General features: G+C 36.5%; 2 non-coding genes across 2 annotated transcripts; both read left to right on the top strand.

Annotated features, from left to right (window-relative positions):
* The first annotated feature begins 707 nt into the window (after positions 1-707).
* LOC144889929 (U2 spliceosomal RNA) lies at positions 708-901 on the top strand. Its single transcript, XR_013622147.1, has one exon. It is a non-coding gene; the product is annotated as a U2 spliceosomal RNA (small nuclear RNA).
* Positions 902-18,306: 17,405 nt separating this feature from the next.
* LOC137419656 (U2 spliceosomal RNA) lies at positions 18,307-18,500 on the top strand. Its single transcript, XR_010982964.2, has one exon. It is a non-coding gene; the product is annotated as a U2 spliceosomal RNA (small nuclear RNA).
* Positions 18,501-24,420: the final 5,920 nt, after the last annotated feature.

Consider the following 24,420-nt stretch of genomic DNA (forward strand, 5'->3'; position numbering starts at 1 on the left):
GGTCTTAAAAGGGGTCTTAGAAAGGGTGTAAGGGGTCTGAATCGGTCTAGAGAGGAAAAGGGTAAGTTCCAATCGTACAATAATAGACGTACTCATGTCAAACAGTATGTAATTAATAGACATACTTACTGTAAAGTAGATGGCGACTTAACCAGACATCAGCTGTTCAATACCACGTGATTCAGTGACTTTGGTGGATTAATCGATGCTTATACACCGCTTTCTCTTTCAGAATTTCTGATTGGCAGAACGCGCCTGTGTTCGCATGAAACCACGTGGTTTTATCCCAGTAAAATGATAATAAACTCCCATCCAGATTAGGATTCCCCCAATGTGCTATTGACAATGTGTAAACAACCCGGTTTCTGATGTCCAATTCCATTGGAATGTCGATCCAGAGACGAGAATGCCGCGTTTTTACACCTGGCGCGGCTCTGACTTCCCGAGGAAATCACGTGATGTTACAGCTCTCGCTCCCTCTTCCTGTTGTTCTTCATCCACTAAATCCTATATTTCTCCTAACATAAACAACATGAATATATCACATCGGAATTGTTTAATAGCAGAATATGGACGGAGGCTCGGAGCTGCAATGGAGGCGCCGAACGGGAGGACATTTCGAGGGAATTTGGATTTTCCCTGAATCGGCGCCGCTGAATAATAAAGGTGATCCTCATGGAAAAGGATTTTTGAATTATTTTTTAGTTATCGCTTCTCGGCCTTTTGGCTCAGATCAAGTGTAGTATCTGTTCTTATTAGTTTAATAGCTGATATGTCCTGCAATGCGGGACTCGTCTATTAAATGGATTTTTGGTATCGGGAGTTGGATTTTAGGGGCTTGCTCCGTCCGCTCCACGTATCGACCCGGTATTGCAGTACCTCCGGGAATGGTGCACCCCCTTGGGGAAAATTGAAACAAAGAAAAGATACTGATGAAATGGAAAGTGTTTGTTGAAGTCTTTGTTTGTAATTAGCCTGCCCACAAGGAGCGAAAACTCAGTTAAGCATTCAGGTGCGTATGCAATACATGTCTGCATTTTAAAAATCATTTTCTCTGCAACTGTTGGCCCGATTGGCGCGAAATGTTACCATCGGAGTAACTCAGCTTGTATAATAAAAAAATGAAAAATATTTTTATTACGTCACAGGTCACGTGGTACAGGTGCCATCTTTGAAAAATCGAAAAAAGCTACATCTGTATCTCTGAAACCGCTCCATGGAATACATGGCTCATTGTCAAGTACTCTACGAGGGGAATAAGATATGTTAAGGATGATGCTATCGTTACCTTAATTATGACGTCATTTAAATGAAAGGTTTTATTAGATGAAACGATTTACGAAATGAAAGGATTTACTAAATGAAAGGATTTACTAAATGAAGCGATTTACAAAATGAAAGGTTTTACTAAATGAAACGATTTACTAAATGAAAGGTTTTACTAAATGAAACGATTTACTGAATGAAAGGATTTACTAAATGAAAGGATTTACTAAATGAAAGGTTTTACTCAATGAAAGGATTTACTAAATGAAAGGATTTACTAAATGAAAGGTTTTACTCAATGAAAGGATTTACGAAATGAAAGGATTTACTAAATGAAAGGTTTTACTAAATGAAGCGATTTACAAAATGAAAGGTTTTACTAAATGAAACGATTTACTAAATGAAAGGTTTTACTAAATGAAACGATTTACTGAATGAAAGGATTTACTAAATGAAAGGATTTACTAAATGAAAGGTTTTACTCAATGAAAGGATTTACTAAATGAAAGGATTTACTAAATGAAAGGATTTACTAAATGAAATGATTTTCTAAATGAAAGGTTTTACTAAATGAAAGGATTTACTAAATGAAAGGATTTACTAAATGAAAGGTTTTACTAAATGAAACAATTTACGAAATGAAAGGTTTTACTAAATGAAACGATTTACTAAATGAAAGGATTTACTAAATGAAAGGATTTACTAAATGAAAGGATTTACTGGATGAAACGATTTACTAAATGAAAGAATTTACTAAATGAAAAGATTTACTAAATGAAACGATAAACTAAATGAAACGATTTACTAAATGAAAGGATTTAATAAATGAAAGAATTTACGAAATGAAAAGATTTACTAAATGAAAGGATTTACGAAATGAAAGGATTTACTAAATGAAAGGATTTACTAAATGAAAGGATTTACGAAATGAAAGGATTTACTAAATGAAAGGTTTTACTAAATGAAACGATTTACTAAATTAAAGGATTTACTAAATGAAACGATTTACTAAATTAAAGGATTTACTAAATGAAAGGTTTTACTAAATGAAAGGATTTACTAAATGAAATGATTTTCTAAATGAAAGGTTTTACGAAATGAAAGGATTTACTAAATGGCAGGATTTACTAAATGAAAGGATTTACTAAATGAAAGGATTTACTAAATGAAAGGATTTACTAAATGAAAGGATTGACTAAATTAAAGGTTTTACTAAATGAAACGATTTACTAAATTAAAGGATTTACTAAATGAAACGATTTACTAAATGAAAGGTTTTACTAAATGAAACAATTTACTAAATGAAAGGTTTTACTAAATGAAACTATTTACTAAATGAAAGGATTTACTAAATGAAAGGATTTACTCGATGAAACGATTTACTAAATGAAAGAATTTACTAAATGAAAGGATTTAATAAATGAAAGAATTTACTAAATGAAAGGATTTACTAAATGAAAGGATTTACTAAATGAAAGGATTTACTAAATGAAAGGATTTACCAAATTAAAGGTTTTACGAAATGAAACGATTTACTAAATTAAAATATTTACTAAATGAAACGATTTACTCAATGAAAGGATTTACTAAATGAAACGATTTACTAAATCAAAAGATTTTCTAAATGAAAGGATTTACTAAATGAAAGGATTTACGAGATGAAACGATTTACTAAATGAAAGAATTTACTAAATGAAAGGATTTACTAAATGAAAGGATTTACTAAATGAAAGGATTTACTAAATGAAAGGTTTTACTAAATGAAACGATTTACTAAATTAAAGGATTTACTAAATGAAACGATTTACTAAATTAAAGGATTTACTAAATGAAAGGTTTTACTAAATGAAAGGATTTACTAAATGAAAGGATTTACTAAATGAAATGATTTTCTAAATGAAAGGTTTTACGAAATGAAAGGATTTACTAAATGGCAGGATTTACTAAATGAAAGGATTTACTAAATGAAAGGATTTACTAAATGAAAGGATTTACTAAATGAAAGGATTGACTAAATTAAAGGTTTTACTAAATGAAACGATTTACTAAATTAAAGGATTTACTAAATGAAACGATTTACTAAATGAAAGGTTTTACTAAATGAAACAATTTACTAAATGAAAGGTTTTACTAAATGAAACGATTTACTAAATGAAAGGATTTACTAAATGAAAGGATTTACTAGATGAAACGATTTACTAAATGAAAGAATTTACTAAATGAAAGGATTTAATAAATGAAAGAATTTACTAAATGAAAGGATTTACTAAATGAAAGGATTTACTAAATGAAAGGATTTACTAAATGAAAGGATTTACCAAATTAAAGGTTTTACGAAATGAAACGATTTACTAAATTAAAATATTTACTAAATGAAACGATTTACTCAATGAAAGGATTTACTAAATGAAACGATTTACTAAATCAAAAGATTTTCTAAATGAAAGCATTTACTAAATGAAAGGATTTACGAGATGAAACGATTTACTAAATGAAAGAATTTACTAAATGAAAAGATTTACGAAATGAAACGATTTACTAAATGAAAGGATTTACTAAACTAGGGCATGCCCGTACTATATCTATATCTAAAATTATATCCCCCCCCTCTATTTACATGAAATGGTTTGGTCCAAAGCGAACGGCTTCGGAGTTTGGTAAAGAAATCGCCATAGCGTGCCCAAACGCGCAGGAAAGCGAAAGAATCGCAAATTTAAGGAAATGCCCGCACTTCCGTAAGGAAGAGAAAAGAAATGAAAAGGAAAAACATTCCAAACCGCGAGGGAAAACAACACGGCACGTCGACACAACAACGTGTCCTGTGATTGGCCGTACGTCGCTGCCAGTAGCTGCCCCCAAAAAAAAGCTTTCACCGTCCGGCGACTGAATTTAAGGGGAAAAATAAAACGCTCTTCGCTTAAAACAACGCCCTTCGCTCTGACTGAATTGGGACAATGTTTTTATGTTTTTAATTGAATTACTATCCGTAATGGCGCACGCTCTCACGGGAGCTCCGGAAGGTCGTATATCGCAGTTACGATGAATCGCAAATTAGTTTTTATTAGTTTTAAAACATAGTTTAACGCCAACATAGCGCCAACATAGTTTGCAAACGTGAAATAAATGAATACGCTCTCAAATGTGCCGTCCGAGGCAGAGTCTGTTCGCCACGTTCGGCACACGTGATAGCTCGCTGCTCTCTGATTGGTTGAATCGTTTTTTGGACATAGCTCGGTAACTGCTTGTCCGATTAATTTCAAACCTTGAAAAGGCACATCCACGGGTCCCCAGCAATATACCTGGCAAGTTTCAAGTATATCGGACCGGTAGTTGTCGAGAAACAGCGGTCACAGACAAACATACATACAAACATACAAACATACAAACATACAAACATACTGTTGTGGATTTGAGGACTGTATATATTTTTTTGATTGTGTGCTGTATTATTATTATTATTGTTGTTGTTGTTGTGCTGTGCCTCCTGCCTCCGGAGCTGTGTAAGATCAAAAGGGCGTCCCATAGTTCACAAGCATACATGTCAGCCAATCATAGGATATTCATGTTCGATAGTTATATCTTATTCTGTGTATTAGTGTAAGGCTGTGTCTTCCATTAATTGAAATACTCCATTGCACCAGTAAAAGAGATAGATTCCCTTCATTCCCATTCCCACAACCTCCATTCCCCCTTTTCGTCGTTTGGCAATTACCTCCCCTCCAAAACCGCCATTGAACCTGTGCTCGGGTCGGAGAAGAAAGGCATGCCCGCCCGTCGTCATCAAGGGCGGAGCCAGAGGGTCGCGCGACCAACCAGGGCCGAGGTGAGCACCCCCGATGGGCGTGTCCAAAGCGCCGGGGGGCGTGATCGCTGGGGGCGCTATAAAAGGGCGCAACCGGAAGTGAGCTGAGAGAGATGCACTCTGGGTTGGTCGGAGAAAGAGAGAGGAGGAGTTGGTCGCACCGAGAAAGAGAGAGAGAAGAGTTGGTCTGAGTCGGTTGCAAAAGGAGGGTCAGTGGTCACAGTTGGTTGCGGTGGTGAGGAGTCGGTGGTGAAAAGCGAGTGAGACAAGTCCTGGGAACGCAGCGGACGGAGGCCGCAGCCGCAAGACCACCCAACCGCCAAAGGGGGCCTGAACGGCGGTTTGGAGCAGGGCCAAAGAGGAACGGCGGCTGCTGAACGCGCCGGTTGTGCTGCGGGACCCCCTTTGGACCTCTCCCTCTCCCTCCAGCCATCCACCTTCTGCCATTCCTGGCATCCCCCGCGTGAGTCAGCGTTCTGTTTGTTCTGTCCTGGGATAAGTTAAGCCTGTAGGTAAGCTAAATTTGCACTGTCACCTGCGTCTTATGTGTTGTAAATAAAACTTGATTGCTCCTTTTTGCTTGTGTGTGTAAATAATAAAACCCATTACTCGTCTGTACGTCTTCTCGTTTTATTCCTTTTCCTCTTTGCATTCGTCGTTTTTGTCTTTTCCCCTCATTGAGCAGCTGCGGTGCGATCCGGCCAAAGTCTGGGTGAATCGGGTGAGTTTTGTTAGGTCGCGGTCTTACACCACCGCTCGGTCTATAACATCTGTCCGCGACCTGTAACAATTGGTTGTCAGGAGTTGGATTCGAACCTGGGACTAAATTTATTTAGCCCAAATTTTGGAACACCAATTGTACTATTAGAGTAACAATTGGTGTCGAGGAGTTGGATTCGGACCCGGGACTAAATTAGTTAGGCCCAAATTTTGGGAGGGAAAATCGATTCGGAGCGCGTACTGCGCTCGACGAAATCGATCCGGAGCGCGGTTACTGCGCTCGCCGAAATTATAACGAAAAAAAAAAATATATATTTGGATTTGTTTTACGAAACTCGAATTTTGCAAGTCGCGCTATGGCGGATCAAGACGGCTGGGGTCCGGTAGGGGAGAGTGAAGCAGGGTCGGTCCAGGACCAAATTGAGGGACATGAGGAGAGCGAAGCAGTGAGGGCGGCAGGTTCGCAAAATAGCGCCGTCACGCACGAAGTAGCGGGCGCGCAAAATGGCGCGCTCGCTCACGTGGTTGAAGGGTCCCAAAATAGCCGCGCCGCGGAGGGCGAGCCTGCGGTGGCGGCTGGGGACGCTGGGCAAACCGGGTTTGACCTCAGATTATTCTTGACCCAACTGAATGCAAAAATGGATAGGATGGAGGGCCAAATGAGGGTTGATAGTGGGCGATTAGAGGGCCAAATGAGGAGTACCGGTGAGGGATTAGAAAAGAAATTTGAGGGGTTAGACAACGGGATAAAAGAAGTAAAGAATGGGTTAACGGGGGTAGAAAACAGAATGGCCGCTCAAGAGAATCAGATAGAGGGAGTGAAACATGGGTTAACGGGGGTAGAAAACAGAATGGCCGCTCAAGAGAATCAGATAGAGGGAGTGAAACATGGGTTAACGGGGGTAGAAAACAGAATGGCCGCTCAAGAGAATCAGATAGAGGGAGTGAAACATGGGTTAACGGGGGTAGAAAACAGAATGGCCGCTCAAGAGAATCAAATAGAGGGAGTGAAAAATGGGTTAGAGGGGTTAGAAAACAGTATGGAAGGCAAATTGAGGGACATGAGGGACCAAGCGGAAAGGGAAGTTAAACAAATGGAGCAGCAGATAGAGGGGGTCAGAATGGGGGTAGAAACCAAACTGGATGCTCACAGGGAGGAAATGGAGCAGATGAGGGTGGCATCTGGGCAGGAGATGCAAGTGATGGGAGAAGAGATCAGAAGAGGTGTGAGTGAGGAGGTCGGAGGAGTGCGCGAGGAGGTGAGGCACTGTAAGGAGCACATGGAGAAGGAGGTGAGAAAGGGGACTGTAAAGTTACAAGGGGGCATAGAGGTCCTGACGCAGGAGGTGGAGCAGCTGACGGTGGGACAAACGGAGTTAGTGGAGCAGGTTCAAAGGAACACTGCGGTATTAGGAGGTTTAAAAGCGACACAAAACGACATAAAAAAGACTTAATAGCGACAAAGAGGGAATGTCAGATGGTACGTGAGGGACTGACAACGAGGTTGGACGAGGTGATAGAGGTAATGGAGACGAAGGACCGGCAGGTGAGGACGCACCTGGAAACGGTCAAGGTAGCCTTAGAGGATGAGCTTGAGGAGACGTACCGGGGAATAAAAGAGGTGAAGCACAAATTAGAAGAAGTGGAAGAAGGGATGAGCGAAATTAAGAAGCGACGGAGAGGGGATAAGAAAGAGATAAAAGAGGAGATAAAAGAATTGGTCCAAAGTCTGTGTTTGGATCGTGATGATGTGCTCATTAACCGGATGAGGGATTCGCAGGTGATGGAGGAGAAGCGAAGAGGAAGAGGACCCGGTGTAAGTGGTGACCAATATGGTCGTGCGTATGATGCGCCAGGGGATTTAAGAAGCTTGGGGGTCGAGATAGACCCGGGTGTTCGTGAGAGGCCGTTGGTGAAGTGTGCGACAGGTCTGGTGTGCGAAAGAGGAGGTGTGCGAGAAAGTCCGACTCTGGGGTGTGTGAGGAAAAAGTGTGTGCCAAGGAGTGAGGGTGCTGGCGAGAGTGAGTCGGTCGTAGCGCGTGTGCGAGGGAGCACATGGAAGCGGGCTGTGGTGAGTGTTACAGAGGGTGTGACGGGAGAGTGTGCGCGAGGAAGGTGTGTGACGGACAGGTGCATGGGGAAAGGGTGCGCTGTCAAAGGCAAGGAAGAATGCACACCTGTGGTGAGTGTTACAGAGGGTGTAACGGGAGAGTGTGCGCGAGAAAGGTGTGTGACCGACAGGTGCATGAGGAAAGAGTGCGCTGTCAGAAGTAAGGAAGAGTGTCCACCTGTGGTGAGTGTTACAGAGGGTGTAACGGGAGAGTGTGCGCGAGAAAGGTGTGTGACCGACAGGTGCATGAGGAAAGAGTGCGCTGTCAGAAGTAAGGAAGAGTGTCCACCTGTGGTGAGTGTTACAGAGGGTGTAACGGGAGAGTGTGCGCGAGAAAGGTGTGTGACGGACAGGTGCATGGAGAAAGAGTGTGCTGTCAAGAGTAAGGGTGAGTGCGTTGTCACGAGTGGAGGTGAGAGTAGTGAGAGTAGTGAGAGTGACGAGGAGCGTGAGTTGGTTGTGACAGGTGAGCGAGGATGTACACCTGGGATGGAAGGATGCACACCTGGAATGGTAGAGCGTGAGTGGGAATGCACGCTGGAGTTGGTGGTGAGGCACGTGGATGGGTGTGCGAATGAGGGCACACCTGTGATTGTCACAGAGGAGGTGACAGAGGAGGGGGCGCGAAGCGGTGTATTGGTGAGGTGTGCTACCAACGGATGTGTGCCAAAGTGTTCGGTGGTCAGGTGTGTGACCAAGGCTGTGAGTGGAATGGGTGTGCCTGGGTGTGTAAGGAACGGTACAAGGAGCATGGAAACGGCTGGAGGTGTGAGCAAGGAACGGGCTGCGGGGTGTAAGCAAGCAGGTGAAGCATCGACGGTGACCGGGTTAAAGGTTAGGTCGACTTTTAGCCGAAGTGGGCCCTCGGTGCGTGCCGGGTTTCGCGTGCCGCGAGAACCAGCGGGGATCCGAGCCACGGCGGGTTCGAAAGGACCGCCGTGCGCGATCCGTGCTGGGCCTCGCTTTGAACGTCCGTGCTCCACTAGGCGGAGCGGGCGGCCCGATAGAAAGAGTCGTCATGGCGACCACTTTTTGTTGAGGAATTCCGGCAGGTCGAGATCGGGACATTGGATGGTTCCGTGCCGAGAAGGTGCGTGGGATCTCGGGCCTGGTAAACCTCCTTCCCTGCACCGAGTGCCGGACGTATCCAACCGCTGGCACAGAACAACCAGCATTCATGGCTTGGCTTTACGAAGCCTGGCTTTGAACGGGAATTGGCGCACCGAGAGGTATTAGTGAGTAGACTGGGTGATGAAGTTAGTGTTTTGGACCCAAAATTAGAGAAAAACAAAATTTGATGATTGGCAAAGGATTGGCAGTAGTGATTGGCAGATGATGGGTAGTGATTGGCAAATTTTTAATTTGTTGAAATTTGATGTGCAAAAATTGGTAGGAGCGATAGGCCCGGTGGGTAAGGGGGGGCATCCTTGCCACCCTTCCCATGTGGGGCAAATGAGCAATAGCTTATGGGGTGTATGGCAGTGAAAACTAGCCCGGGTGGGTTAGGATATGGTGTGTAGGGATCTAGCGAGGATTGACATTAGGTGACGTTAAGTTTAGTTAGTGACTGATACCTGTAGTGGGGACGCAGGTAGATTAGTATGGATGATAATGACGAGGGAGCGCAATAGTTTAAAAGGGACGACTGGGAAGCGCGAGTTTCAGAGGGGAGTAGTTAGCTGAGATGATGCCGTGTGAGTGAGAATTGAACAGGTGTGATTGCACAGGTGTGCAACTGGACAGGTGTGATTGCACAGGTGTGCAACTGGACAGGTGTGTGGAGCAGTGTGTGAGTAGTGAGTGTGTGGATCAGCGCGAATGCGCTTGGGGAGAGAAGGGTGCAGGTGGCACCAGGTGTGAGAGCACAGGTGTGCAGGTACAGGTGTGTGGAGAGAGTTGGAGTAGGTGGTACGGAGTGGTGTGCATGGTGCGAAGGTGTGGATGGGGGAAGAGTGGACCCCTTTCACGAGTACCCGGGGCGGGTAGTGTAAGTGCTGGGTAGAGGGTACAGGTAAATTGTGGTTGGATATTGGCATCTGTGGTGCGGTTGCAGAATGGTGTTGTGGATGGGTGCATTAGTGTTGTGGAAATGGCTGGGCGTGTAGCCTGTTAGTGTGTGTAGTTGGTTGGGCACTCCACCACTGTGAGGATGTCGGCCAGGTGAGGCCGCAGGTGGGCTCTGGGAGCCGGTAGTTGTGAGTGGGTGCCTGAGGATCCCGGGTGTGGATCGGGCAGCCCAGTGCCAGAGAGGGCACCGAGTGGGGAGAGTGCCAGAGGGCCTTCCCCAGGTAGTTAGGTTAGGGTAAGGAGCAGGTAAGCTCGGAGGCAACTGCAGTGGTGGAGGTGTGCAGGTGGGTAGACCCACTGGGAGAGGTACACGCCACAGCCCAGAAATTGTACGAGGGCACCGGGAGATGAATCGGGGGAGTGAGACCCCAAATTGAAAAGCACCACAGTTTGGCCAATGGGAATTGGTTTTTAGAACCCATAGTGTAAGAGGGCCAATGGTTTGGCCGGAGAAAGACCCCGGGTAGTGTAAAGTGTGTTAAAATCATTTAGAGGATAGTTAGGATGAAGGATCTCCTCGCACCATCTGCATCCACTCACCTGAGGTGACAGGTACTCCACACCATGCCATGTTTAATTATTTTTACTGTGCAAATGTTTGGAATGTGAGACGCATCATGACGTGGGTGTGACATTGTGCGTAATTCCATCTCTTCCTCCTTATGAGGATTGATGATGAATTGATGATGGCAAATTTTTGAAGTAGAGGGATTGTGGTGACGAATTTGGTATAGGGGAAATATGGGGAAGACGTGACAGTAGTGACGAATTGGTAATGTGTAGGTTTTGTACATATGGGGTAAGGGCAAGGGTGGGCTAGGTAACAGGGGGGTGACGTACGGTAGGGACGAGCTTTCTCACTTCGCCCTCCGTACGCATTTCGCCTTGCATTGCCTTATTGATGTGTACCCTTGTGACCTTACCCCTCGCTCAATTGTCTTTCTTTTGTCTCCCACATGACCTGTGCGCCGTTGGGCGCCGAGGGGAGCGTGCGTGGGTCGGCCATTGTGCGCCCGAAATTCCCAGAACCAGCTGTCTGCATCGATGCACCACATTATGGACCACATGCCTGTGGCCGAGCACCACTTATAGACCCCATGGGTTGGGGCATGGCCCCTCTGCTGGAACCGGCCATGAGGGCCCGAAATCTTGCTGGCGGACCTTGGCCACAGGGCACCGATGCCCCACAGGTGAACCACACTAGTCGGCCCTGTGGGCCATAAATAAAATAAATAAGAAGGACACATTGGGCACACTTTATTGCAAATAGGCCGCCAGTAAGCAAAGCAAAAGAGAATGACAACATCTGGAAGACAAATAATAATAACCAGCAGAGGGAGCCGAAGAAGCAAGAGACACCTGCAGGGTTAGGGGTTGTTGAATTTATTTTATTGATGAACAGTGGTGACTGCACTGATTGGTGCTTGAGGGTGTGTTGGTGCGTTATAGGTGCGTTCATGGTGCATTGATGCAGAGCAGACTGTCTCCCCCCCAGAAAGAACAATTACAGGTCCTGGGTTAGTTTTGTAAATAAAAATAGCGTCAGTGTAAATAATGCTCCCCACCGTCAGTGTATAGTTTGAAGACCATTCCGCAATTCGGTTAACTGTGGGCGAAAGTCTGTTAGGCAGGGTGCAATGGAGCAGCGGGACACTTATTTATGTTTAAACTGTCGCACTCAGGGTCAGGTTAAAAATAGAGGGAACTACACCTACGTGTCACGCTAAAGATAAAAGTTGTAGGCCCGGGACGTGCCTAAGAGGAGGAGGGTGCAGTGTTGTGGATTTGAGGACTGTATATATTTTTTTGATTGTGTGCTGTATTATTATTATTATTGTTGTTGTTGTTGTGCTGTGCCTCCTGCCTCCGGAGCTGTGTAAGATCAAAAGGGCGTCCCATAGTTCACAAGCATACATGTCAGCCAATCATAGGATATTCATGTTCGATAGTTATATCTTATTCTGTGTATTAGTGTAAGGCTGTGTCTTCCATTAATTGAAATACTCCATTGCACCAGTAAAAGAGATAGATTCCCTTCATTCCCATTCCCACAACCTCCATTCCCCCTTTTCGTCGTTTGGCAATTACCTCCCCTCCAAAACCGCCATTGAACCTGTGCTCGGGTCGGAGAAGAAAGGCGTGCCCGCCCGTCGTCATCAAGGGCGGAGCCAGAGGGTCGCGCGACCAACCAGGGCCGAGGTGAGCACCCCCGATGGGCGTGTCCAAAGCGCCGGGGGGCGTGATCGCTGGGGGCGCTATAAAAGGGCGCAACCGGAAGTGAGCTGAGAGAGATGCACTCTGGGTTGGTCGGAGAAAGAGAGAGGAGGAGTTGGTCGCACCGAGAAAGAGAGAGAGAAGAGTTGGTCTGAGTCGGTTGCAAAAGGAGGGTCAGTGGTCACAGTTGGTTGCGGTGGTGAGGAGTCGGTGGTGAAAAGCGAGTGAGACAAGTCCTGGGAACGCAGCGGACGGAGGCCGCAGCCGCAAGACCACCCAACCGCCAAAGGGGGCCTGAACGGCGGTTTGGAGCAGGGCCAAAGAGGAACGGCGGCTGCTGAACGCGCCGGTTGTGCTGCGGGACCCCCTTTGGACCTCTCCCTCTCCCTCCAGCCATCCACCTTCTGCCATTCCTGGCATCCCCCGCGTGAGTCAGCGTTCTGTTTGTTCTGTCCTGGGATAAGTTAAGCCTGTAGGTAAGCTAAATTTGCACTGTGTCACCTGCGTCTTATGTGTTGTAAATAAAACTTGATTGCTCCTTTTTGCTTGTGTGTGTAAATAATAAAACCCATTACTCGTCTGTACGTCTTCTCGTTTTATTCCTTTTCCTCTTTGCATTCGTCGTTTTTGTCTTTTCCCCTCATTGAGCAGCTGCGGTGCGATCCGGCCAAAGTCTGGGTGAATCGGGTGAGTTTTGTTAGGTCGCGGTCTTACACCACCGCTCGGTCTATAACATCTGTCCGCGACCTGTAACAATACAAACATACAAACATACACACAGAGATTGCTGGAATTATAGATAGATGAAAGGATTTAATAAATGAAAGAATTTACTAAACTAGGGCATTGCCCGTACTATATCTATATCTAAAATTATATCCCCCCCCTCTATTTACATGAAATGGTTTGGTCCAAAGCGAACGGCTTGCGAGTACGGTGACAATCCCCCCCCTCTATTTACATGCAATGGTTTGGTCCAAAGCGAACGGCTTCCGGAGTTTGGTAAAGAAATCGCCATCGCGTGCACAAACGCGCAGGAAAGCGAATGAATCGCAAATTCGGTTTTATTAGTTTTAAAACATAGTTTAACGCCAACATAGTTTGCAAACGTGAAATAAATGAATACGCTCTCAAATGTGCCATCCGAGGCAGAGTGTGTCCTCCACGTTCGGCACACGCGATCGTTCGCTGCTCTCTGATTGGTTGAATCGTTTTTTGGACATAGCTCGGTAAGTAATTGTCCGATTAATATGAAACCTTGAAAAGGCACATCCTCGGGTCCCCAGCAATATACCTGGCAAGTTTCAAGTATATCGGACCGGTAGTTGTCGAGAAACAGCGGTCACAGACAAACAAACAAACGTACAGACGTACAGAGATTACTGGAATTATAGATAGATGAAAAGATTTACTAAATGAAACGATTTACTAAATGAAAGGATTTACTAAATGAAAAGATTTACTAAATGAAAGGATTTACTAAATGAAAGGATTTACTAAATGAAAGGTTTTACTAAATGAAAGGATTTACTAAATGAAATGATTTTCCAAATGAAAGGATTTACTAAATGAAAGGATTTACTAAATGGCAGGATTTACTAAATGAAAGGATTTACTAAATGAAAGGTTTTACTCAATGAAACGATTTACTAAATGAAAGGTTTTACTAAATGAAACGATTTACTAAATGAAACGATTTACTAAATGAAAGGATTTACTAAATGAAAGGATTTACTAAATGAAAGGTTTTACTAAATGAAAGGATTTACTAAATGAAATGATTTTCCAAATGAAAGGATTTACTAAATGAAAGGATTTACTAAATGGCAGGATTTACTAAATGAAAGGATTTACTAAATGAAAGGATTTACTAAATGAAAGGTTTTACTCAATGAAACGATTTACTAAATGAAAGGTTTTACTAAATGAAACGATTTACTAAATGAAAGGATTTACTAAATGAAAGGGTTTAATAAATGAAAGAATTTACTTCATGAAAAGATTTACTAAATGAAACGATTTACGAAATGAAAGGATTTACTGAATGAAAAGATTTACTAAATGAAAGGTTTTACTAAATGAAACGATTTTACTAAATGAAAGGTTTTACGAAATGAAAGGATTTAATAAATGAAAGAATTTACGAAATGAAAGAATTTACTAAATGAAAGGTTTTACTCAATGAAACGATTAACTAAATGAAAGGTTTTACTAAACGAAACGATTTACTAAATGAAAGGATTTACTAAATGAAAGGGTTTAATAAATGAAAGAATTCACTTCATGAAAAGATTTACTAAATGAAACGATTTACGAAATGAAAGGATTTACTGAATGAAAAGATTTACTAAATGAAACGATTTACTAAATGAAAGGATTTACTAAATGAAAGGATTTACTAAATGGAAGGATTTACTAAATGAAAGGATTTACTAAATGAAAGGATTTACTAAATGAAAGGATTTACTAGATGAAACGATTTACTAAATGAAAGGATTTACTAAATGAAATGCTTTTCTAAATGAAAGGATTTACTAAATTAAAGGTTTTACTAAATGAAACGATTTACTAAATTAAAAGATTTACTAAATTAAATGATTTACTAAATGAAATGATTTACTAAATGAAAGGATTTACTAAATGAAAGGTTTTACTAAATGAAAGGATTTACTAAATGAAAGGATTTACTAAATGAAAGGATTTACTAAATGAAATGATTTTCTAAATGAAAGGATTTACTAAATGAAAGGATTTACTAAATGAAAGGATTTACTAAATTTAAGGTTTTACTAAATGAAACGATTTACTAAATGAAAGGATTTACTAAATGAAAGGTTTTACTAAATGGAACAATTTACTAAATGAAAGGTTTTACTAAATGAAACGATTTACTAAATGAAAGGATTTACTAAATGAAAGGATTTACGAGATGAAACGATTGACTAAATGAAATAATTTACTAAATGGAAATATTTACTAAATGAAACGATAAACTAAATGAAAGGATTTACTAAATTAAAGGATTTAATAAATGAAAGAATTTACTAAATGAAAGGATTTACTGAATGAAAGGATTTACTAAATTAAAGGTTTTACTAAATGAAACGATTTACTAAATTAAAAGATTTACTAAATTAAATGATTTACTAAATGAAACGATTTACTAAATGAAACGATTTACTAAATGAAAGGTTTTACTAAATGAAAGGATTTACTAAATGAAAGGATTTACTAAATGAAAGGATTTACTAAATGAAATGATTTTCTAAATGAAAGGATTTACTAAATGAAAGGTTTTACTAAATGAAACCATTTACTAAATGAAAGGTTTTACTAAATGAAACGATTTACTAAATGAAAGGATTTACTAAATGAAATGATTTTCTAAATGAAAGGTTTTACGAAATGAAAGGATTTACTAAATGGCAGGATTTACTAAATGAAAGGATTTACTAAATGAAAGGCTTTACTAAATGAAAGGTTTTACTAAATGAAACGATTTACTAAATGAAAGGATTTACTAAATGAAATGATTTTCTAAATGAAAGGTTTTATTAAATGAAAGGATTTACTAAATGGCAGGATTTACTAAATGAAAGGATTTACTAAATGAAAGCATTTACTAAATGAAAGGATTTACTAAATGAAATGATTTTCTAAATGAAAGGATTTACTAAATGAAAGAATTTACTTAATGAAAAGATTTACGAAATGAAACGATTTACGAAATGAAAGGATTTACTGAATGAAAAGATTTACTAAATGAAACGATTTACTAAATGAAAGGATTTACTAAATGAAAGGATTTACTAAATGAAAGGATTTACTCAATGAAATGATTTTCTAAATGAAAGGATTTACTAAATGAAAGGTTTTACTAAATGAAAGGATTTACTAAATGAAAGGATTTACTAAATGAAAGGATTTACTAACTTAAAGGTTTTACTAAATGAAACGATTTACGAAATGAAAGGATTTACTAAATGAAAGGATTTACGAAATGAAAGGTTTTACTAAATGAAACGATTTACTAAATGAAATGATTTTCTAAATGAAAGGATTGATTAAATGAAATGATTTACTAAATTAAAGGATTTACTAAATGAAACGATTTACTCAATGAAAGGATTTACTAAATGAAACGATTTACTAAATCAAAAGATTTTCTAAATGAAAGGATTTACTAAATGAAAGGATTTACGAGATGAAACGATTTACTAAATGAAAGAATTTACTAAATGAAAAGATTTACGAAATGAAACGATTTACTAAATGAAAGGATTTACTAAATGAAAGGATTTAATAAATGAAAGAATTTACTAAATGAAAAGATTTACTAAATGAAACGATTTACTAAATGAAAGGATTTACTAAATGAAAATATTTACTAAATGAAACGATTTACTAAATGAAAGGATTTACTAAATGAAAGGTTTTACTAAATGAAAGGATTTGCTAAATGAAATGATTTTCCAAATGAAAGGATTTACTAAATGAAAGGATTTACTAAATGGCAGGATTTACTAAATGAAAGGATTTACTAAATGAAAGGATTTACTAAATGAAAGGTTTTACTCAATGAAACGATTTACTAAATGAAAGGTTTTACCAAATGAAACGATTTACTCAATGAAAGGATTTACTAAATGAAAGGGTTTAATAAATGAAAGAATTTACTTCATGAAAAGATTTACTAAATGAAACGATTTACGAAATGAAAGGATTTACTGAATGAAAAGATTTACTAAATGAAAGGTTTTACTAAATGAAACGATTTACTAAATGAAACGATTTACGAAATGAAAGGATTTACTAAATGAAACGATTTACTAAATAAAAGAATTTACTAAATGAAACGATTTACTAAATGAAACGATTTACTAAATGAAACGATTTACTAATTGAAAGGATTTCCTAAATGAAAGGTCATTTATTGCAAATGAAAGATCTAAATTTTCTAATAATATGTAATGGTGTAATGATGTAAAGGTCTAACAAGGTGTAAAGGTCAAAAAGGTGTGGTCTAAAAATGTGTACGGTAATGATCTAAATTATCTAAAAAGGTGTAAATTGTCTGAAGGGCAAAGGTCTGAAGGAGGTATAAATGTGTAAAGGTCTGAAAAAGATGTTAATCTGTAAAGGTCTGAAAAAGGTGTAAATGGCTGAAAAGGTGTATGGATCTGAAAAGAGGTAAATGTGTAAGGTCTGAAAAGGGTGTAAATGGCTGAAAAGGTGTACGAATCTGAAAAGAGGTAAATGTGTAAAGGTCTGAAAAGGGTGTAAATGTCTGAAAAGGTGTGTGGGTCTGAAAAGGTGTATGGGTCTGAAAAAGGTGCAAAGGTCTGAAAAGGTGTATGGGTCTGAAATGGTGTGAATGTGTGAAGGTCTGAAAAGGGTGTAAAGGTCTAAAGAGGTCTGAGGGGTCTTAAAAGGGGTCTTAGAAAGGGTGTAAGGGGTCTGAATCGGTCTAGAGAGGAAAAGGGTAAGTTCCAATCGTACAATAATAGACGTACTCATGTCAAACAGTATGTAATTAATAGACATACTTACTGTAAAGTAGATGGCGACTTAACCAGACATCAGCTGTTCAATACCACGTGATTCAGTGACTTTGGTGGATTAATCGATGCTTATACACCGCTTTCTCTTTCAGAATTTCTGATTGGCAGAACGCGCCTGTGTTCGCATGAAACCACGTGGTTTTATCCCAGTAAAATGATAATAAACTCCCATCCAGATTAGGATTCCCCCAATGTGCTATTGACAATGTGTAAACAACCCGGTTTCTGATGTCCAATTCCATTGGAATGTCGATCCAGAGACGAGAATGCCGCGTTTTTACACCTGGCGCGGCTCTGACTTCCCGAGGAAATCACGTGATGTTACAGCTCTCGCTCCCTCTTCCTGTTGTTCTTCATCCACTAAATCCTATATTTCTCCTAACATAAACAACATGAATATATCACATCGGAATTGTTTAATAGCAGAATATGGACGGAGGCTCGGAGCTGCAATGGAGGCGCCGAACGGGAGGACATTTCGAGGGAATTTGGATTTTCCTGAATCGGCACCGCTGAATAATAAAGGTGATCCTCATGGAAAAGGATTTTTGAATTATTTTTTAGTTATCGCTTCTCGGCCTTTTGGCTCAGATCAAGTGTAGTATCTGTTCTTATTAGTTTAATAGCTGATATGTCCTGCAATGCGGGACTCGTCTATTAAATGGATTTTTGGTATCGGGAGTTGGATTTTAGGGGCTTGCTCCGTCCGCTCCACGTATCGACCCGGTATTGCAGTACCTCCGGGAATGGTGCACCCCCTTGGGGAAAATTGAAACAAAGAAAAGATACTGATGAAATGGAAAGTGTTTGTTGAAGTCTTTGTTTGTAATTAGCCTGCCCACAAGGAGCGAAAACTCAGTTAAGCATTCAGGTGCGTATGCAATACATGTCTGCATTTTAAAAATCATTTTCTCTGCAACCGTTGGCCCGATTGGCGCGAAATGTTACCATCGGAGTAACTCAGCTTGTATAATAAAAAAATGAAAAATATTTTTATTACGTCACAGGTCACGTGGTACAGGTGCCATCTTTGAAAAATCGAAAAAAGCTACATCTGTATCTCTGAAACCGCTCCATGGAATACATGGCTCATTGTCAAGTACTCTACGAGGGGAATAAGATATGTTAAGGATGATGCTATCGTTACCTTAATTATGACGTCATTTAAATGAAAGGTTTTATTAGATGAAACGATTTACGAAATGAAAGGATTTACTAAATGAAAGGATTTACTAAATGAAAGGTTTTACTAAATGAAGCGATTTACAAAATGAAAGGTTTTACTAAATGAAACGATTTACTAAATGAAAGGTTTTACTAAATGAAACGATTTACTGAATGAAAGGATTTACTAAATGAAAGGATTTACTAAATGAAAGGTTTTACTCAATGAAAGGATTTACTAAATGAAAGGATTTACTAAATGAAAGGATTTACTAAATGAAATGATTTTCTAAATGAAAGGTTTTACTAAATGAAAGGATTTACTAAATGAAAGGATTTACTAAATGAAAGGTTTTACTAAATGAAACAATTTACGAAATGAAAGGTTTTACTAAATGAAACGATTTACTAAATGAAAGGATTTACTAAATGAAAGGATTTACTAAATGAAAGGATTTACTGGATGAAACGATTTACTAAATGAAAGAATTTACTAAATGAAAAGATTTACTAAATGAAACGATAAACTAAATGAAACGATTTACTAAATGAAAGGATTTAATAAATGAAAGAATTTACGAAATGAAAAGATTTACTAAATGAAAGGATTTACGAAATGAAAGGATTTACTAAATGAAAGGATTTACTAAATGAAAGGATTTACGAAATGAAAGGATTTACTAAATGAAAGGTTTTACTAAATGAAACGATTTACTAAATTAAAGGATTTACTAAATGAAACGATTTACTAAATTAAAGGATTTACTAAATGAAAGGTTTTACTAAATGAAAGGATTTACTAAATGAAATGATTTTCTAAATGAAAGGTTTTACGAAATGAAAGGATTTACTAAATGGCAGGATTTACTAAATGAAAGGATTTACTAAATGAAAGGATTTACTAAATGAAAGGATTTACTAAATGAAAGGATTGACTAAATTAAAGGTTTTACTAAATGAAACGATTTACTAAATGAAAGGTTTTACTAAATGAAACAATTTACTAAATGAAAGGTTTTACTAAATGAAAGGATTTACTAAATGAAAGGATTGACTAAATTAAAGGATTTACTAAATGAAACGATTTACTAAATGAAAGGTTTTACTAAATGAAACAATTTACTAAATGAAAGGTTTTACTAAATGAAACGATTTACTAAATGAAAGGATTTACTAAATGAAAGGATTTACTCGATGAAACGATTTACTAAATGAAAGAATTTACTAAATGAAAGGATTTAATAAATGAAAGAATTTACTAAATGAAAGGATTTACTAAATGAAAGGATTTACTAAATGAAAGGATTTACTAAATGAAAGGATTTACCAAATTAAAGGTTTTACGAAATGAAACGATTTACTAAATTAAAATATTTACTAAATGAAACGATTTACTCAATGAAAGGATTTACTAAATGAAACGATTTACTAAATCAAAAGATTTTCTAAATGAAAGGATTTACTAAATGAAAGGATTTACGAGATGAAACGATTTACTAAATGAAAGAATTTACTAAATGAAAGGATTTACTAAATGAAAGGATTTACTAAATGAAAGGATTTACTAAATGAAAGGTTTTACTAAATGAAACGATTTACTAAATTAAAGGATTTACTAAATGAAACGATTTACTAAATTAAAGGATTTACTAAATGAAAGGTTTTACTAAATGAAAGGATTTACTAAATGAAAGGATTTACTAAATGAAATGATTTTCTAAATGAAAGGTTTTACGAAATGAAAGGATTTACTAAATGGCAGGATTTACTAAATGAAAGGATTTACTAAATGAAAGGATTTACTAAATGAAAGGATTTACTAAATGAAAGGATTGACTAAATTAAAGGTTTTACTAAATGAAACGATTTACTAAATTAAAGGATTTACTAAATGAAACGATTTACTAAATGAAAGGTTTTACTAAATGAAACAATTTACTAAATGAAAGGTTTTACTAAATGAAACGATTTACTAAATGAAAGGATTTACTAAATGAAAGGATTTACTAGATGAAACGATTTACTAAATGAAAGAATTTACAAAATGAAAGGATTTAATAAATGAAAGAATTTACTAAATGAAAGGATTTACTAAATGAAAGGATTTACTAAATGAAAGGATTTACTAAATGAAAGGATTTACCAAATTAAAGGTTTTACGAAATGAAACGATTTACTAAATTAAAATATTTACTAAATGAAACGATTTACTCAATGAAAGGATTTACTAAATGAAACGATTTACTAAATCAAAAGATTTTCTAAATGAAAGCATTTACTAAATGAAAGGATTTACGAGATGAAACGATTTACTAAATGAAAGAATTTACTAAATGAAAAGATTTACGAAATGAAACGATTTACTAAATGAAAGGATTTACTAAATGAAAGGATTTAATAAATGAAAGAATTTACTAAATGAAAAGATTTACTAAATGAAACGATTTACTAAATGAAAGGATTTACTAAATGAAAAGATTTACTAAATGAAAGGATTTACTAAATGAAAGGATTTACTAAATGAAAGGTTTTACTAAATGAAAGGATTTACTAAATGAAATGATTTTCCAAATGAAAGGATTTACTAAATGAAAGGATTTACTAAATGGCAGGATTTACTAAATGAAAGGATTTACTAAATGAAAGGATTTACTAAATGAAAGGTTTTACTCAATGAAACGATTTACTAAATGAAAGGTTTTACTAAATGAAACGATTTACTAAATGAAAGGATTTACTAAATGAAAGGGTTTAATAAATGAAAGAATTTACTTCATGAAAAGATTTACTAAATGAAACGATTTACGAAATGAAAGGATTTACTGAATGAAAAGATTTACTAAATGAAAGGTTTTACTAAATGAAACGATTTACTAAATGAAAGGTTTTACGAAATGAAAGGATTTAATAAATGAAAGAATTTACGAAATGAAAGAATTTACTAAATGAAATGTTTTACTCAATGAAACGATTAACTAAATGAAAGGTTTTACTAAATGAAACGATTTACGAAATGAAAGGATTTACTGAATGAAAAGATTTACTAAATGAAACGATTTAGTAAATGAAAGGATTTACTAAATGAAAGGATTTACTAAATGGAAGGATTTACTAAATGAAAGGATTTACTAAATGAAAGGATTTACTAGATGAAACGATTTACTAAATGAAAGGATTTACTAAATGAAATGCTTTTCTAAATGAAAGGATTTACTAAATTAAAGGTTTTACTAAATGAAACGATTTACTAAATTAAAAGATTTACTAAATTAAATGATTTACTAAATGAAATGATTTACTAAATGAAAGGATTTACTAAATGAAAGGTTTTACTAAATGAAAGGATTTACTAAATGAAAGGATTTACTAAATGAAAGGATTTACTAAATGAAATGATTTTCTAAATGAAAGGATTTACTAAATGAAAGGATTTACTAAATGAAAGGATTTACTAAATTTAAGGTTTTACTAAATGAAACGATTTACTAAATGAAAGGATTTACTAAATGAAAGGTTTTACTAAATGAAACAATTTACTAAATGAAAGGTTTTACTAAATGAAACGATTTACTAAATGAAAGGATTTACTAAATGAAAGGATTTACGAGATGAAACGATTGACTAAATGAAATAATTTACTAAATGGAAATATTTACTAAATGAAACGATAAACTAAATGAAAGGATTTACTAAATTAAAGGATTTAATAAATGAAAGAATTTACTAAATGAAAGGATTTACTGAATGAAAGGATTTACTAAATTAAAGGTTTTACTAAATGAAACGATTTACTAAATTAAAAGATTTACTAAATTAAATGATTTACTAAGTGAAACGATTTACTAAATGAAAGGATTTACTAAATGAAAGGTTTTACTAAATGAAACGATTTACTAAATGAAAGGATTTACTAAATGAAAGGATTTACGAGATGAAACGATTGACTAAATGAAATAATTTACTAAATGGAAATATTTACTAAATGAAACGATAAACTAAATGAAAGGATTTACTAAATTAAAGGATTTAATAAATGAAAGAATTTACTAAATGAAAGGATTTACTGAATGAAAGGATTTACTAAATTAAAGGTTTTACTAAATGAAACGATTTACTAAATTAAAAGATTTACTAAATTAAATGATTTACTAAATGAAACGATTTACTAAATGAAAGGATTTACTAAATGAAAGGTTTTACTAAATGAAAGGATTTACTAAATGAAAGGATTTACTAAATGAAAGGATTTACTAAATGAAATGATTTTCTAAATGAAAGGATTTACTAAATGAAAGGTTTTACTAAATGAAACAATTTACTAAATGAAAGGTTTTACTAAATGAAACGATTTACTAAATGAAAGGATTTACTAAATGAAATGATTTTCTAAATGAAAGGTTTTACTAAATGAAAGGATTTACTAAATGGCAGGATTTACTAAATGAAAGGATTTACTAAATGAAAGGCTTTACTAAATGAAAGGTTTTACTAAATGAAACGATTTACTAAATGAAAGGATTTACTAAATGAAATGATTTTCTAAATGAAAGGTTTTATTAAATGAAAGGATTTACTAAATGGCAGGATTTACTAAATGAAAGGATTTACTAAATGAAAGGATTTACTAAATGAAAGGATTTACTAAATGAAATGATTTTCTAAATGAAAGGATTTACTAAATGAAAGAATTTACTTAATGAAAAGATTTACTAAATGAAACGATTTACGAAATGAAAGGATTTACTGAATGAAAAGATTTACTAAATGAAACGATTTACTAAATGAAAGGATTTACTAAATGAAAGGATTTACTAAATGAAAGGATTTACTCAATGAAATGATTTTCTAAATGAAAGGATTTACTAAATGAAAGGTTTTACTAAATGAAAGGATTTACTGAATGAAAGGATTTACTAAATGAAAGGATTTACTAACTTAAAGGTTTTACTAAATGAAACGATTTACGAAATGAAAGGATTTACTAAATGAAAGGATTTACGAAATGAAAGGTTTTACTAAATGAAACGATTTACTAAATGAAATGATTTTCTAAATGAAAGGATTGATTAAATGAAATGATTTACTAAATTAAAGGATTTACTAAATGAAACGATTTACTCAATGAAAGGATTTACTAAATGAAACGATTTACTAAATCAAAAGATTTTCTAAATGAAAGGATTTACTAAATGAAAGGATTTACGAGATGAAACGATTTACTAAATGAAAGAATTTACTAAATGAAAAGATTTACGAAATGAAACGATTTACTAAATGAAAGGATTTACTAAATGAAAGGATTTAATAAATGAAAGAATTTACTAAATGAAAAGATTTACTAAATGAAACGATTTACTAAATGAAAGGATTTACTAAATGAAAAGATTTACTAAATGAAACGATTTACTAAATGAAAGGATTTACTAAATGAAAGGTTTTACTAAATGAAAGGATTTACTAAATGAAATGATTTTCCAAATGAAAGGATTTACTAAATGAAAGGATTTACTAAATGG

This window comes from Myxine glutinosa, chromosome 1 (genome assembly GCF_964187855.1).
Source record: "Myxine glutinosa chromosome 1, kmMyxGlut1.1, whole genome shotgun sequence".
Lineage (NCBI taxonomy): Eukaryota > Metazoa > Chordata > Myxini > Myxiniformes > Myxinidae > Myxine > Myxine glutinosa.